Consider the following 16,040-nt stretch of genomic DNA (forward strand, 5'->3'; position numbering starts at 1 on the left):
ATATAAATCAAAAATATGAATGGAAACATAATTAACTTGTGCTTTACTATCTAAACAAAGCTTTCTGTGTTATATACTGTGCATTAAAATTTAGCAGCTTACCAAGGTTCATAACTGTATTTATGGTGCATCACTCTTCTGTTCAGCTGTCATCAGCTAATTTGATGATGAACACTGTAAGTCCCATAGCATTACATATATTGTGCATGACCTAATATGAAACTTTTCAGTAAGATACTTTTAAGGAAAACAAACTGCAAGTCTTTTTTGGGTCAAAAGGCAAACTCAGGTACATTTGTATAGTATATATTCTCAGTTAACTGAAACGTTGTGTTTCTTTTTTAAAAATATTAAAAAATCTGTTTAACCTTCTATTCATTGGTTTCTTCTGCTCATTTTTGTTCCACGGTTCACTCTTTCTCTTCTTGTGTAAGTCTGTGGAATTGTACATAAAACAGAAAAAAAAAAGCTTTCTATTTTAATTAAACAAGATATAGCACATAAATGTAAGAAGAAAGAAGGAAGTGAGTATGTGGAAAAAGAGGATTGGAAACCTTCCTCACTAGTTTTTTTGTAGTATCCTCACCCAAAAATGCCATTTGCATATCTAAGGAGCCCATTCAGGCATATGAATGAAAGAAGGGAGTCACAGAGAAATTCTAAATGGATCTGTTGTTTGGAAAAAAAAAAAATATATATATATATAATATTATATTTATAATATATTTATAATATATATTTATAAATATAATATATATATAATATATAATATATAACATATATACATATATATTTTTATATAATTAATTTGCCTCACCGTTTCTCCTCTTTTTTCCCAACTTCTTTTCTTTCTTTTTTTTTCTTTTTTCATAAAGAGAACTCAAAAATAAATTTAAAAATATTCTTTTATGAGAAGCAAGTGGATGACAGATTGGTAGTGCATTAAAAGATGTTGACTGATAGCTCTTTAATTATCTCACGGATTTCAGGAAAGGGCCTGTACTAATCAGACAAATATATTTGCAGGTTAGATACATGAGTTAGAAAAATATTTATGCAGAAAAATATATACATAAAGTACATATATATCAAATAATCATACACAACAAATAAATGCTGGACATTTTAAGAAATATATTTTATCTTATAGGAATTATTTCCTACATTTTTGTTACATTAATAATTTCCCATTGAGAGAGTATTCACATTTATCCAGTAACAACACAGGTATGCAAAGAATTTTAACTTAGTTAGGTGTTATACTGTGTCCTCCTCCTGACCTTAAACTTAATTCTCCTAAAACAGATGACGCACAGAAGCAAAAGCAATCACAACTTCACTTACAAAAAGATGGATTCTGAACTAACTGAAGTGCAAGACAATATTTTGAAAGATAATACCATGAAAACAATAACAGACAAAAAAAAAAAAAAAAAAAAAAAAAAGGAAATTATTAGGAAAGCAACAATGACAACAAAAAGTGGAAAAAAAGCAAACAAGAAAGCCCACCATTAAGCCATTATATATCTTTGCACTACCCTTTGAATGGTATTTAATAGCATTTAGTCAATTCAGAATGAATCTGCCACATACTGCTAAAGAGTTCCACCAGTCATAAATTAGCCATACTTAAACTCTTCCTTATGTGACCAAATATTTCTGCTCATATTTGGAGATCATATATTGAACAAAAAATTGGTCTTGCCTTCCTAACGAGCTGCATTGCCTACTAAACAGAACTGTTGTCCAAATAAGAAACACATGCAATAAATAACAAGAAAGATTCTTTGTGAAAACGTGTGGTGAAATCAGACTGTAAACAGTTAAAAGAGAGAACTGTGAAACAGAAAGAAAATTTGATAAAAAAGATAAAAAATACAACATTAAACCAACAAAATGTGGAAAGAAAAGGATAGTATAAGATAGTCATAAAATACATTTTCTTTTCTTCTTTAGCCATACTGAAGTTAGAGGCATACTTTTTGGTAGTGATAAAAGACAAGTCCAAAAATATCTAAGAATACAGAGGTATACTTCTAATTCAGTCATTACTTTCCAAATCCTGGAACTGACCTTAGGGTTACCATAAACCAGACAAAGACATTGATTTAAATTATAACATCCTCACCATACATTGTGTTCTGATTTCCAATACCAACTGTATTCTCAGCTGAAAGTAAATCAGCAAAATACTGGCAGAGCCTGAAAACTTCCTTCTGTGATAAATCTGATGACTCATTTGCATGATCTACTCAGAGATGCATACAAATAAAATAGATTATTAGAATGAGTTTTTGGCCTGAGCCTGGAGATATTTCTATTTCTTTTTTTTTTTTTTTTTTTTAACTGCTCAGAGCCATCTTCTGTGATATTTTTGAAACAGAGAAGTGTAGCACTCTTATGAGAATGGAATGAAAACTGGGTGGTACTTACTGAAAAATACTACAGCTTAGTCCATCATATTCAGTGAATGCTGATAACAGAGGAGGCCACTTCAAACAGATAATGCAGCATTAGTGCTTTTAAATCTGTTCATGGGAATATGTTCATCCGGAAAAATTTTGCAGAGGCAAAATCAGATGAATGCTACTTTGAGAATGAAATTACTACTTCAAGAGAACAGCCCTGAAAGAAGTGCATTTGAAAAGTCTGGAGAGTAATTTCATGCAAAACAAATTGAGTAGGCTCATTTTTTATTCCTTAAGGATGAGAATAAAGGATTGTTGTAAAGACTATAAAAGTATTTGAATATTTTCTCTCTACTTCTGACTTTCATTATTGACAATAGAAGTATGGTCAAAACTTTACTTATTCTTTTTATTATTCAGTATGGGTTCAGTTCTAATTCTTAGAATGAAAATTTAGATATTTTCATGTCTTCGGTTTTTCTTCTGGGAAGTTTTTATATGAAACACAATATTTATAAAAATAATATTATGTTGTGTTATAATAGTATATAATATTATATAAATTATGTAATATAGATTATGTAACATATAAAGTAATATTATGTAATATTAATTAAAAATATGTAAAATTACTTAGTAAATAAGAGAAACCTAATCATATGAGGGTTGTTCTGAAAGTATTGTCTCCTATTTTATGATGTTGGCCTACAATGTCAGCAGCGGATGCTGGTGGTGTGGCAGTAGAGGCTGAACCTTCCCACAACTATTCCATTACATTTTGTAGATGTGTAAGAAATGCCAGCGCAGAGGCAGTCTGACAGAATAGTCCCTGACATGGAAGAACATATGAAGCAGAGATGTGGAACTGATTTCCTCCACACTGAAAAAATTGCACACCCTTGCATATACTGATGCTTGTTGAATGTTTGTGGAGACCAGTGTATGTGAAGCAGTGAGTGGTGCATTTCAGCAGTGACAAAAGTGATATGGAAGGCATTACATATTCCAGATGGCTTTGCACAGCCATCATGATGTAATGCAGAGTATCTCAACCAGGTCATGTGCACAAATTGGCTAATGCAGGTGACTGTAATAGTGATTTGTAGCTGAGAATGTAAACTATTAAATAGTTTTACTGTGCTCTTTGTATCTATTGTACTTTCTGTGGAAAGAAATAGGGAGCATTACTTTTGGAGTGACCATTGTACAAATCACAAGAAATTGTTCTTCTCCCTTCTTCTATACAATTTTTTGTTTGCAAGAAGCCTGCCACTGCCTCGAGCTCTACATGTTAAAATTCATTGTTGGGCAATGCAGGATTAACATAAAAAGGAAACTGCCTATAATCAAGCAAACCTGAGCGCTTTGTGCAGCTGAAAATTGCAATGATTGTATTTCCTTGCCACTGAATGATGATATCCAGAATGACAGAAGGTAAAAATGGGGTAGTTACACGCCTGGCTGGTCCTAGGTATAGTGGAATTGGATTTAAAATGTCATTATTACTTCAATTGAACTACAAGAGACTCTCATCTTCAAAACTTCCAGCATGCCACAAACAATTATATATGCTGGCAATCCTTTAGAACCTGGGATTGCTGTCCTTACCTATTTGATAGGTCATGTCCTTTGATGTATTTCTTTTCTTTTTCATAAGCATATTTATTTATTATTAATAAATATATGTTCGCTGATTACAAAGTAATGTAGTTCTGAAGTGCTTCCAATGTAATTTACCAGTGTTGTTTATTTTAAATACTGATATTCTTGAGGTATTCACTTTTCTAAAAGATAACAAATGAGCTTTTTTTTTTTTTTTTTTTTTTAAGAAACATGTACATAGGAAATATATATATATATATATATATATTGTTAACGAAGTAGAAAGTTCCATATTATTATTTTAATGCTTAATACTTGCCTTCCAGATCCACATTTATACCTAATTTCAAGTTCTCTTCTTCGTTCCATTATGATGTTGCCTCGCCTTTCCTCCTAGAGATGCTATTGTGAGTGGATATGAAAAGAAATAGGGCACTCACAAGCCATCCACTGTTTTCATAAATTTCTGGTTCTAGTGAGATTGGTGAAAATTCCTTGCAAAAATAAATTTAAAAATCTGATATTTTTACTCTCAACAGGTTCAAAAATTGACAAATAAAAATATGTTTTTTCTGGAGTGATTTCTGTACCTAAGTTGCCTTCAGCCTTTAGAACAGTATTATCGAATAGTAACAACTTCAATAATTTAGAATCTGATTTCTGAGCTTTCTGATATTTGTAATGTATAGTAAGAATAAACACCAATATGAGAATTAAATCTGAAACTAGAACTAGATTTTTACATTTATATATATATGTATGCAAAAAAAATCAAACACCTCTCCTCTGAAAACACAACAAAACAGACAGACAAACAAAAACGCTCCTCTGAAAGCATTTTCTAATTTTAATTTCAACCTGTGTTATATTAGAATGAAAAAAGGGAAGGCATCCTTACCTAGACATCCTAATTTTACTTGTTTCCACAAGTGAAATAAGAGGCAATCACAGTCCCAAATGTTTAAAATGGGTCTATAAAGACGTAGCAAGACAGCAGTACTAATTTTCCTATCTTATTTTTCAAAAAAAATCATGAACATTTAAAACTGTAGACAACTAAACTTAAGAGAAATATTTGATCTTCAACAGACCATAAGTATACTCAGACTATTTGGCATAATAAGAGTTCTGACTGAATTTAGGCTAACATATTCTAAGGTATTATGCAAGAAATTGAGTCATATATTAATAAAACTGGACCAAAGACAAAATACTTGTAGGTTAAGCTCCCCAGAACAGAATTAGCTGAAAGAGTATCTATTCTATACATTTAGATTCCCAGTAACGGAGGAAAAATGTCATGAGAGCAAACACTGAAACAACAAATTGTTATATGCACAGGCTATTTTTCTTCTCAATTAGAAAATTCCTATGCACTTGTGGCATTTTGCTTTTATCTTTTCTTCTGTGAATGGAAACGGTCTAGCTTACTGTGGGGTTGGGTTTTTTTTTTTTTTTTTTTTATTTTTCTTTGTGTGTGTTCAAAGACTATCTTTACTGTTGATGTTTGGGATATGAGTACTTTTTTCTCAAGAGAAGCAAAGAGGAAAATGAAAATGTACATATGAGCATGAACAAGAATAATGTGACTCAGTAATTACACTAAATTTAATTAACTTAGGAATAATACAACAATTTTGGTTTCCAATTTTGATTAGAATGGGTTAAAACATTTCATCCTACAAGATTTCTCTAAGTATTTAGTCTTTTACTTGAGTTCTTTTCAGGATTGTAGAAAAAAACATATGACAGAAAATTTGTCATTATATTATCAAATTAATTAATCTCAAAAAATGCAGTCATTTGAATGTGAAGTTCTTAAAACACATATTATTGCTTGCATATTATCAAGTGAGGATGGTATGATGGTACTCATGTATGCTGTTCCTACAAATTATGTCATGAACTACTCAATAAAATAGCTTCTTCACACATAAATTTTTAAAGGACTAGAGTGGGAATCTGTAATATTTAGTAGCAGCATTTGTAAAATACTGATGCATTGCTGTTACATCTTTGTAAACTATGAAATACTTTTTTCACATTACTATTGTTCTCCTAAAATCACAGCAGTATACATAAGCATTCTCATCGTGAACAATATGTACTTACATACATATTATAAATTTAAAATTATATATATATTCATAATAGCATATATACAGATGTATATAAATTACTAACAAATGTATCTGAAACTAGAACCAGGAAGTGATATTTGAACTAAAAACCAACAGTGAACAGCTCAATTTACCTAATCCTCTGAGAACCATTATCATCATCAACACCAACCTTGCCTTATAAATTATTACCATTTATACTCACGCCTGTCAATTCCAAGCACACTGGGAGATCTGCCTGGCTCAGCTAACCTAGTATATATGCAATTAGCTAAGACACAGAGTGGTACTTGTGCCGAGTGGCGAATTTACTTCTCCTGTTTGTTAATAATCCTCGTGTAATTATAAAGCAGTGGGTCAAAATGGTTCTACTTCAGTGCATGGAGAATGCTTGTTGCCTGCTTAATGTACTATTAGCATGAAGCAAATTCCAGAGATTTATAACCTTGTTTACTACTTTCCCATCCCACCCAATAATTGAAAAGGATTCAATTCTTCACTGAAAATAAAATGCACAATAGTATTACAGATATTATTTATTACAGATATATTTGTTACCTTGGTAACAAATATTCCCTTTACTTCAATAACTTCAAATGTGTTTTCTCATATGGAATGATTGTTACAGTTTTTAATAAGCATGGCTGTAAATAAGGTGCATTTGGCACTATGGCCTCAATATCAATTTTTTTGAGCTCAGGGTCTGTAGGTCTGTAGTAAAGAACCATGCAATCTGTCGATAATAATAAAATTGTCAGAGAAAAGCTGCAAGTTATATTATTCTTTTTTTCCTATTCCATGTCTAATCACATCCAAATAATCACCAATTGTAGTAAACAGTACTATATCTACAGTGCTGCTAGATTTTTCAGAATTTTCTGAGAATCTCTCAAAGGATCAGCACAAGGAATAAAGCAACCAAGAGGGAAAAATGGACAAAGATTTTTAAATAAGTGATACTCCACATCTGGAGTAAATTGAGAAAAGTTCATAAAAAGATTTATTAAAATCTACACCATTTTCAGAAATATTTTAGTTTTGAGTGACTAATGCTTTCCAGTAGAACAAATATATATATAAATAGTGGAAAATGTTTTTGGTTTTGTTTTGTTTTTTGTAATTTTAATTAATACCTTCATTTTTTATCCAGTATATACCATGAAAATCCCAAGTTCTCAAAACGTTATTTTAATTATTTGTCTGCAAGAACCTTCATCTTAGGCCTCAGATATTAATATCTTTAAATCAGAAGGCCATTTGCAAAGAAACCAAAAAATCTCAGGTAGACATCCTAGATTTTATTAGCATGTCTTATTAATTAAGTATTTTGAGCCAATATCGAGAATCATAGAGTCATAGAATCATAGAATTACAGAATGGTCTGGGTTGAAAAGGACCTCAAAGACTGTCTAGCTTCAACATTCCTGACATGGGCAGAGTCACCGACTACTAGACCAGCTGCGCAGAGTAACATCCAGCCTGGCCTTGAATGCCTCCAGGGGTGGGGTATCCACAACCTCCTTGGGAAACATATTCCAGTGCAACACCACCCTCTGCATGAAAAAACTTCCTCCTAATATCTAACCTAAACCTCCCCTGTCTCTGATTAAAACCATTCCCCCTTGTCCTATCACTACTCACCCTCTTAAACAGACGTGCCCCCTCCTATTATTATGCTTCCTTCAAGTACTGGAAGGCCACAATGAGGTCTCTGTGGAGCCTTCTCTTTTCCTAACTAAGCAAGCCCAGTTCTCTCAACCTTTCTTCATAGGAGAGGTGCTACAACACTCTCATCATCTTAGTGGCCCTCCTCTGGACTTGTTCCAAGAGCTCTACATCTTTCTTACACTGGGGGCTCCAGCCTTGGGCACCTATTTCAGATGGGGCCTCAGAAGATCTGAATAGAGAGGGACAATCACCTCTCTCTACCCGCTGACTACTCCTCTTGTAATGCAGCCCAGAACACAGTTGGCCTTCCAGGCTGTAAGTGCATATTGCTGGCTCATGTTCAGCTTGTCATTCATCAGGACCCACAAGTACTCCTCAACAGGGCTGCTTCCAAGTTCTTTTCCCAGTCTGTATAAGTGCCTGGGATTGCCCTGGCCCAAATGCAGCATCTTGCACTTGGCCTTATTGAATCTCATTAAGTTTTCACGAAACCACTTCTCCAGCCTGTCCAGGATCCTCTGAATGGCTTCCCTCTTCCCTCTAGAGTATCAAAAGCATTTCTCAGCTTGGTGTCTTCTGCAAAGCTGCTAAGTTTGCACTCAATTCCTTCGTCTATGTCACTGATGTTGAAGAGCACCAGTCCCAAGAGTCAGCCCTGGGAGACACCGGTTCTGACCGTCCTCCACCCAAACATGGAAATTTTGATTATAAGCTTTAGGTCAAATTTCTCAGTTCACAGTGTTTCACTGGCCTGTAAAATAGTTTTCCTGACTCCAAATTACTGAAAAACACAGATCTTTTTTTGTTTCCTATTTTTTATATATATTTTTATTTTGACAATATATATTCTGTGGTAAAATTCCATCCTACCTATCTAATGTTTAGCACAACAACTGTGAGAATTCTGTTATTTACTGATCAGGGTACTGCTTCAGTGAAGTGGTTGGAGAAGACAGCCTTTCAACCTCAGTCATTCTTTGAGTGTGTTTTGGCAGAAAATTCAAGAAGTGTAGACAGAACATAGAAAGATGCTCTAATATAAATCCATGGATATTACTGCAGAATTGAATTTATTTTAATGAGCTACCAAGTAATTACATACTAAGTTTAAAGTTATAAAAGACTAAATATTGCCATTTGCAAAAGTTGTGAGGTCTAAATAATGCCAAGTATTAAGAAACACAACAAAGAGGCCAGTGGGCAGAAATCTATTTCAAAAAAGACATGACGTCTAACAAGATAACAAGTCTGATTTCAAGGATAGTTTATTATTTAAATCAAGAAATTAAAAAAAATACATAGAGGGTAATCAAGCGTTTGAAGCATCTAGAAGTAGCAACTACAGATTTCCAAATTAGGGAATATACATTAACATCAGAATGAACCAATGCATGTGGAACACAAGCTGCTGTTTAAACACGTTTTGTTGTGATTTCGGCTAGGACAGAGTTGATTTTTTTTTTGTTCATAGTGTCTTTTATGATGGCATGTTTTGTCTTTAGGAAAAAAACAATATTGATAACACACCATTGTTTTAGTTGTTGCTAATCAGTACTGCAAAAGGCTACTTGGGAACTGTCTTGGCTTTGGTTAGTGGGTGGTGAACAATTGCATTGTAAATCATTTGTTTTGTAAACATATATTGTTATCATTAGCTCTATTATTTCAATTTTATCTTCCCTTTCTGTCTGTAATAAGTAAATAGTTTTTATCTCAACCCTTGAGTTTTGATTTTTTTTTTTCCCAATTCTCTCCCCAGTTCTACTGGAAGGGGAAGTGCACAAAGAACGATATAGTGCAGAGCTGCCTGCCAGATTCAACTAGAACACAGGTAACAAGTTACTTAGGGTTAACTGAAGCCAATCATTCATTCAGTCCACAACCATAATCTTTCACAATCCCAAATGTTACCATGAAACACTGAAGAGTTTCCTATTATAGTATATGCACACTTACAAGGTTAAAATAAATGTTAGAAAGATAAACTAGACGTCAAGAGACAGATTTTCAAAGCCAAAAAATCCTAGAGTTGAAGTTGAATATTAAAATTTTATTATTTTCCTATAGTGCAAAATGTGTTTCTATATTTTGAGCACTGAAAGAAATATAGATGGTGTGGATAGTCAGGCAGAGAACATAAATTCCATTATCAAAGACGGAACACAGAGCCGAGAAGAAGTAACATCATCAAAATAATCTTGGTTAGGTAAGGTTAGGGTTTTCAATGGCTGAGTGCCGCTATAATCTAAATACAAATCAATTAGCGTAGCTATTTCACACGCATTTTCACTCTTCACCCCCAAAAATCCAAAATAATAATAATAAAAAAAACCATACGCACACAAAATCAAGGAGAATACACTGCAGGAAAGCAAAATATAACTATACTATGTGACTGCGGAGAACATTAATTCCTTGATGATACAGGACTACCTATTTTATCTCGGAAGAGCACATACTCACTCACTCAGTTTTACATTCTCCTCCCTGTAAAGTGAAAGACATTATGCATTACTGCATTATGCAGTGTTCCTGGAGGATTGACACAGACATTAAGTTCAAGATCTTTCTTTGCAGACACTTTTTTTTTCAGCTGCTTTCAGTACATTACATGGTACTAGATTTGGCAAGTTTAAAAGTGGGCTCCCTTCTGCAATTTCTGCTTTTTCCGCAAATAATTCTCATATATTCTAAACCCATCTAGGTTTCAGAAGAAAAAGAGTAGGAGGTGAGAAATATATGTTTTGACTGAGATGTGAAAGTAATAAGTCATTAGAAAGATACTACTTTTCTGAAGTGTTTTAAATAACAAATCCATATTAAGCTTCACTGGCAAAAGCGGTAGTACTCAAATTGTGTCAGAATAGCTGACACGGTTACCACTAATGAAAAGTACATATTTACGTATTTATGCTGGAAAGATTTTTCACAGATTAGTACAACTGCATAGAAAGTAAGACCATAGAGAAGTGCTCCATGTAGACCTTCTACATGTGGCAGTTATTCCTTTAGACTGAGACACTGGTGATCTCCAAAGATGGTACTGATGTCAAAGGGTATGTTCAGTAAAAACTGAACCAGGTCCTGCACTTCGCCCACAGCAACGTTATAGGCTGGAGGCAGAGTGGCTGGAAAACTGTGGAAGAAACAGAGCTTGGGGTATTGATAGTGTGCCCAGGTTGCCAAGAAGGCAAATGGCATCCTGGCTTGTACTGTCAGCAGGAGCAGGGAAGTGATCGTCCCTCTGTATTCAGCTCTGGTGAGGCCACACTTCAAGTACTGTGTTCAGTTTTGTGTCCCTCACCACAAGGACATCAAGGTTCAGGTGAGATGTTATTGCTCTTCACAACTACCTGAGAGAAGGCTTCTTCTCCCATGTAACTAATGATAAGACTAAAGGGAATGGCCTGAAGTAGCACCAGAGGAGATTCAGATTGGACGTTAGAAAAAAATTATTTTCCAAAGGAGTGTAGGGCACTGGGATAGGCTGCCCAGGGAGGAGGTAGAGTTGCTGTCCCCGAGGTGCTCAAGAAACATTTAGATGTTATATTTAGTAGGGAAATAGTCAGGGTAGATGGATGGTTGGACCATATGATCTTGGAGGTCTTTTCTAACCTTGGTGTTTTTATGATTCTACGATACATAAAAGCAAAAGTAAGTAAAATGATTTAAGAGAGGATAAAATAAAAGTCCAACAAAATTCTTCTCTAGAGTTCCTTTCTTTACTCCCTGTTGAACCAATCAATTCAAAGGTTAGATAGAAGCTATATGTCAGATAATTAACAGGAAAAAAGAGATCAGTTTTCACTTTCAGCTTTGCAACTGAACGTTTTCTCTGATAATGGTTGGGCATAACTTCCTCAGTTATTAAATGCTTTCTTTTAAAAGGATACAAAATATGAGTTGTGAGAACAAACACGCTTAAGTAAACCACTTGATTCTCCATCCAGGTAAGTCTGTAGTCATTCAGAAAGCAAACAGTTCTTCCCTACATTTAGTCTTTATTTACTTATATCCAAGTGTATGGGAACTGCTGAGTCACGGCCTGAACCTCTGATTAATCACCTGAGGTGAGCCATGAGTCAGCCAGAGGAGCACAGGTGAAGGCAATTCTGGTGAGCTCAACCCAGGGGTAAGCTCTTCCACTTATTCTCTTTTTGTGATTGTTGTCTGCTTTGCCTTACTCTCTTGATTATATTGCAATTATAACATCTTGATATCTATTGATTATACACAATTATATTGTGATTATAACATCTTGGTTATATACCAAGGAAGTTGCATATTTAATTATTTACTTATTTCTGTATGGAGTTCAGCCATCTTTTCAAATGGATCAGATAGAAGGATAACCAGTAGTGAATAACACAGAAGGAATACATAAACATTACAGACACTCAGTAATATTTATCTAGTTATGCATTCCCAGCTTCTAGCATTCGGACTAATGTGCAATTGCTACTATTGGAAGTTCAGAGGCTGTTGAAGGTAAAGAGAGAGAGATAATTTCTCATTGTAGAATCACAAAATGTTTTCGGTTGGAGAGGACATTAAAAATCACCTTATTCCGACTCCCTTGCCATAGCCAGGGCTGCCTACCACTAAATCAGGCATCAGATCATTTTGCCCAGGGCTCCAACCAGCCTGGTCTTGAATGCCTCTAGAATTACAGCATTCACAGGTTCTCTGGACAGCCTGTTCCAGTGCTTTTTCTTCTCAGTGAAGAATTTCCCCTTAACATCTAGCCTAAGTCTCCTCTCTTTTAATTTAAAACCATTTCCCCTTGTCTTATCACTATCTGATTGCATAATAAATCTGTCTCCATCCTGTTTATAGTCTTCTTTTAAGTACTGAAAGGAAGTCATGAGGTCTCCTTGGAGCCTTCTCCAGGCTCAACAAGTCCAGCTCCCTCAGATCATCTTTGCGATCTTGCTCCAACAGCTCCACATAATTCTTGTGCTGAAGCCCCAAACCTGGATGCAGCGCTCCAGATGGGGCCTCATGAAGGCAGAGCAGAGGGGGACAATCACCTCCCTCACCTTGCTGGGCAGAAGACATTCAGCCTTTTAGGCTTCAGGTGCACATTTCTGGTTCATATCCAGCTTTTCACTGGTATTCCATATCCCTCTCTGAAGGGCTACTCCCAACAAATCCTTCTGCTATTGTGAATGCATATCTGGGATTACCCTAACCAAACGCAGCACCATGGGTGTCAAGTCCTTTTGACTTGACTGGGACATACTGAGTAAAGAAGAGTTGTCTTGTGTTGCACATAAAACATACTTTTTTTCCATGTTTCATCTTTTACAATAAAACTTACGCTATTTTCATATGAAAAATACACAGTTCACCAAACTAACAAAATCTGGGTGTAGGTGTATAAATCTTCATCCTCTGTAGTGTACCTTTAGGGTACTTGGATTTGCGAATTGTCATCCATCTGTTTAGGAGATATTACTTGCATATTGCCACCACGTGTTCAGAATAGCAGAAACACTGATCAAACATATAGTACAAAACCATTAAAAAAGATATCAAATTATTTGATATATTTTTGAGATTCTCAAGACACTGAAAATTGCAAAATTTGTTAGCATTGCATAAAAAATCTGGGTATTCTGTTGTGTGTTAACTTACTATTTTTTTCTGAAATAATATAAGCTCAACTTTAGTAATTAAATAGAAAAACATACACATTTGCTTAATAAAAAGAAACGTATTTTTACAGACACACACATTTATAAGTTAAAATTTATTGTAGTTTAACCCAACAGGCAGCTAAACATCACTCAGTTGCTTTCTCACATCCTTCATCCTTCCAAACAGAATGAAAGAGAGAACTGCAAAGAAAATAAAGCACATGGGTTGAGATGGCTGCTCCAGAAGTAATGCCTGGTATTTTATTATGTTGGCTCATGACATCAGAGACAATTGTTGTTAAGGTAGAAGCTGAGACTGAACCTTTTTGCCAATATTCTGTTACGTCTTGTTGCTGTCTGACTGATGGCAGCAGAAGCAGTCTGACAGAATGCTATCTGATATAGAGATGTGTGTGAAGCAAAGGTGTAGAACTGAATTCCTCCAAATGGGTGGAAAAAATTGTGTGCATTGACATTCATCAGTGCTTGCAGAGGGCTTATGTAGACGAAACAGTGCATGTGAAAACAGTGAGGCAGGGGGTGTTGCATTTCAGCAGTGGCAACAGTAATGTGAAAGGCAAGAAACATTCTGGACAGTCTTATGGATTTTTACAGGCATGGCATGCAGTCCCTTGTTCACTGCTGGCAAAAAAAAATACATGGCTAATCGTAGTGACTATGTTGAAAAATAGTGTTTTGTAGTTTAGAATTTGTTTTATCAAATAGTTTTACTGTGCTCTTTGTATCTGTTGCAGTTTCCACAGTAATATTTAGTAGGCATTACTTTCAGAGTAACATATGCATTCACTAAGACAGAAAAGGAAAATAGGAACAAAAAATGTGATGATAACATTATATATATATATTATATATATATTATATTTTATTTATTATATACATAATATATATATCTCCACAGTGGAATTCCTAACCCAGATAGCAATTGCTTGCCAAGGACCCCTTAGCAGCATATCACACCATGTACCAAACGATGCCCAGCCAATCCCCAATTAGCAGCCAGGCTCTGGCCACTCTTTATAGCTTTCTATACGATGGAGTGGAATAACTCTTTGCCTAATTCAGGTCAGCTGTTTTGGCTCTACTCTGCTCCTTGCTGAACCTGAAAGGCACTGTCTCTCACTTGACAGCCATATGACCCAGCCCTGAGTGTGCTCCAGTCACTCAGAAGCAACTAATACATCAATGTGCTATTATCACTGCTTCAGGACAGAAAATTAATAATTACTGTGTTTTATTGCCAAGTGGCACAAGCACTGGTTTAAATTTGAGTGAACATATGTGGCAGGCGTGAGAGGCAGATGTAGCACTATGCTGTGCCTTCCTCTACACAGTGTTCTGTTGTTGCCTATGTCAAGCATGTCTATGCATGAGCTACGTGCAATCTACTAATGAAAAATATCACTAAAAATCACACAATAATGTTAAAAACGTATTATCTCTTCAGGCCATGTTACTAGCTACCCAGGGCTGCTTCTGCACATATCTCTGAAGCCTTTGGCCTTGTTAAGGCTCATTAGGTTATATTAATGGGCTTAAGAGGAAGATCCAGGAATTCAGTACCTCCCAAGGACTGATCCAAATAAAAATACACTAACAGAAAATGCATTACTGTGGAGTTTTCAGGATTGAAAAAATAAAAGAAGATAGAGCCGACTATGAAATAAATGTAGATGAGACATATAAATTCATCTGAAAGAAGGATGTGCAATGAAATAAAATTGTAACTTCTAGTAATAATGCAAAGAGAAACTAAGATAGGAAATATCCCTTTCAAAGATAAATGAAAATCAAGAAAGAGGAAAGAGAAAATACTCATTTTACTGAAAATAAAGAGTGGACACTGAATAAAGGTGGTGGAAGTAAAAATAAAGAAAAAGTCAAAAATAGTCTTTTAAATGATATTAGAAAATAAAGTGACCCAGTCATTACAAAGTTAGGAGAGTGAAGAATTCATATGGCTTTTACCAAGAAAAGCTATCACACTTATTGAAGAATATGTGGTGTTTATCCCTTGATAAAAGAACTGGCTGGTAAGAATAGATCAGTCAAATGGAAAGATTTTAAATCACAGATTCACAGGATTGTAGACTGGTTGCAAGAAGTTTCTAGAAGTCATCTGGTACAATTCCCCCTGCTCAGTATACTTTTTATTTATTTTTATCAAGATAGTTTCATTGACCCTGGCATTGGGCACCACAGGAGAAATTCTGGTTCTATGCTTTTTGTACTTTCCCTTCAGGTCTATATTGATGAGAGATCCTCTGAGCCTTCTTCTCTATGCTAAAGCTCTGTAAACCTTTTCCTGTAAGATAGATCCATTAAAAAAGGCTTACTTTATTGATACTGATTGTTATCAAAATTTAAAAACATTTTACCTAAATCCCCTGCAGGTACGACTTCTGTCCTTGCGCATTGATATCTCTCCTTTGAACTGAATGATTATTGGAATCCCAAGAGAAGTAAAATGTAAAGAATGATGCAGTGTAGCTAGGGAGGGAAAAGGGAGATTTTGCATCTAAACTCTGTCAATACATTAATGAATACATAATTGGATAGATAAATAAATGAATGTGCTTACAGCG

The sequence above is a fragment of the Lagopus muta genome, chromosome Z (genome assembly GCF_023343835.1).
Source record: "Lagopus muta isolate bLagMut1 chromosome Z, bLagMut1 primary, whole genome shotgun sequence".
Lineage (NCBI taxonomy): Eukaryota > Metazoa > Chordata > Aves > Galliformes > Phasianidae > Lagopus > Lagopus muta.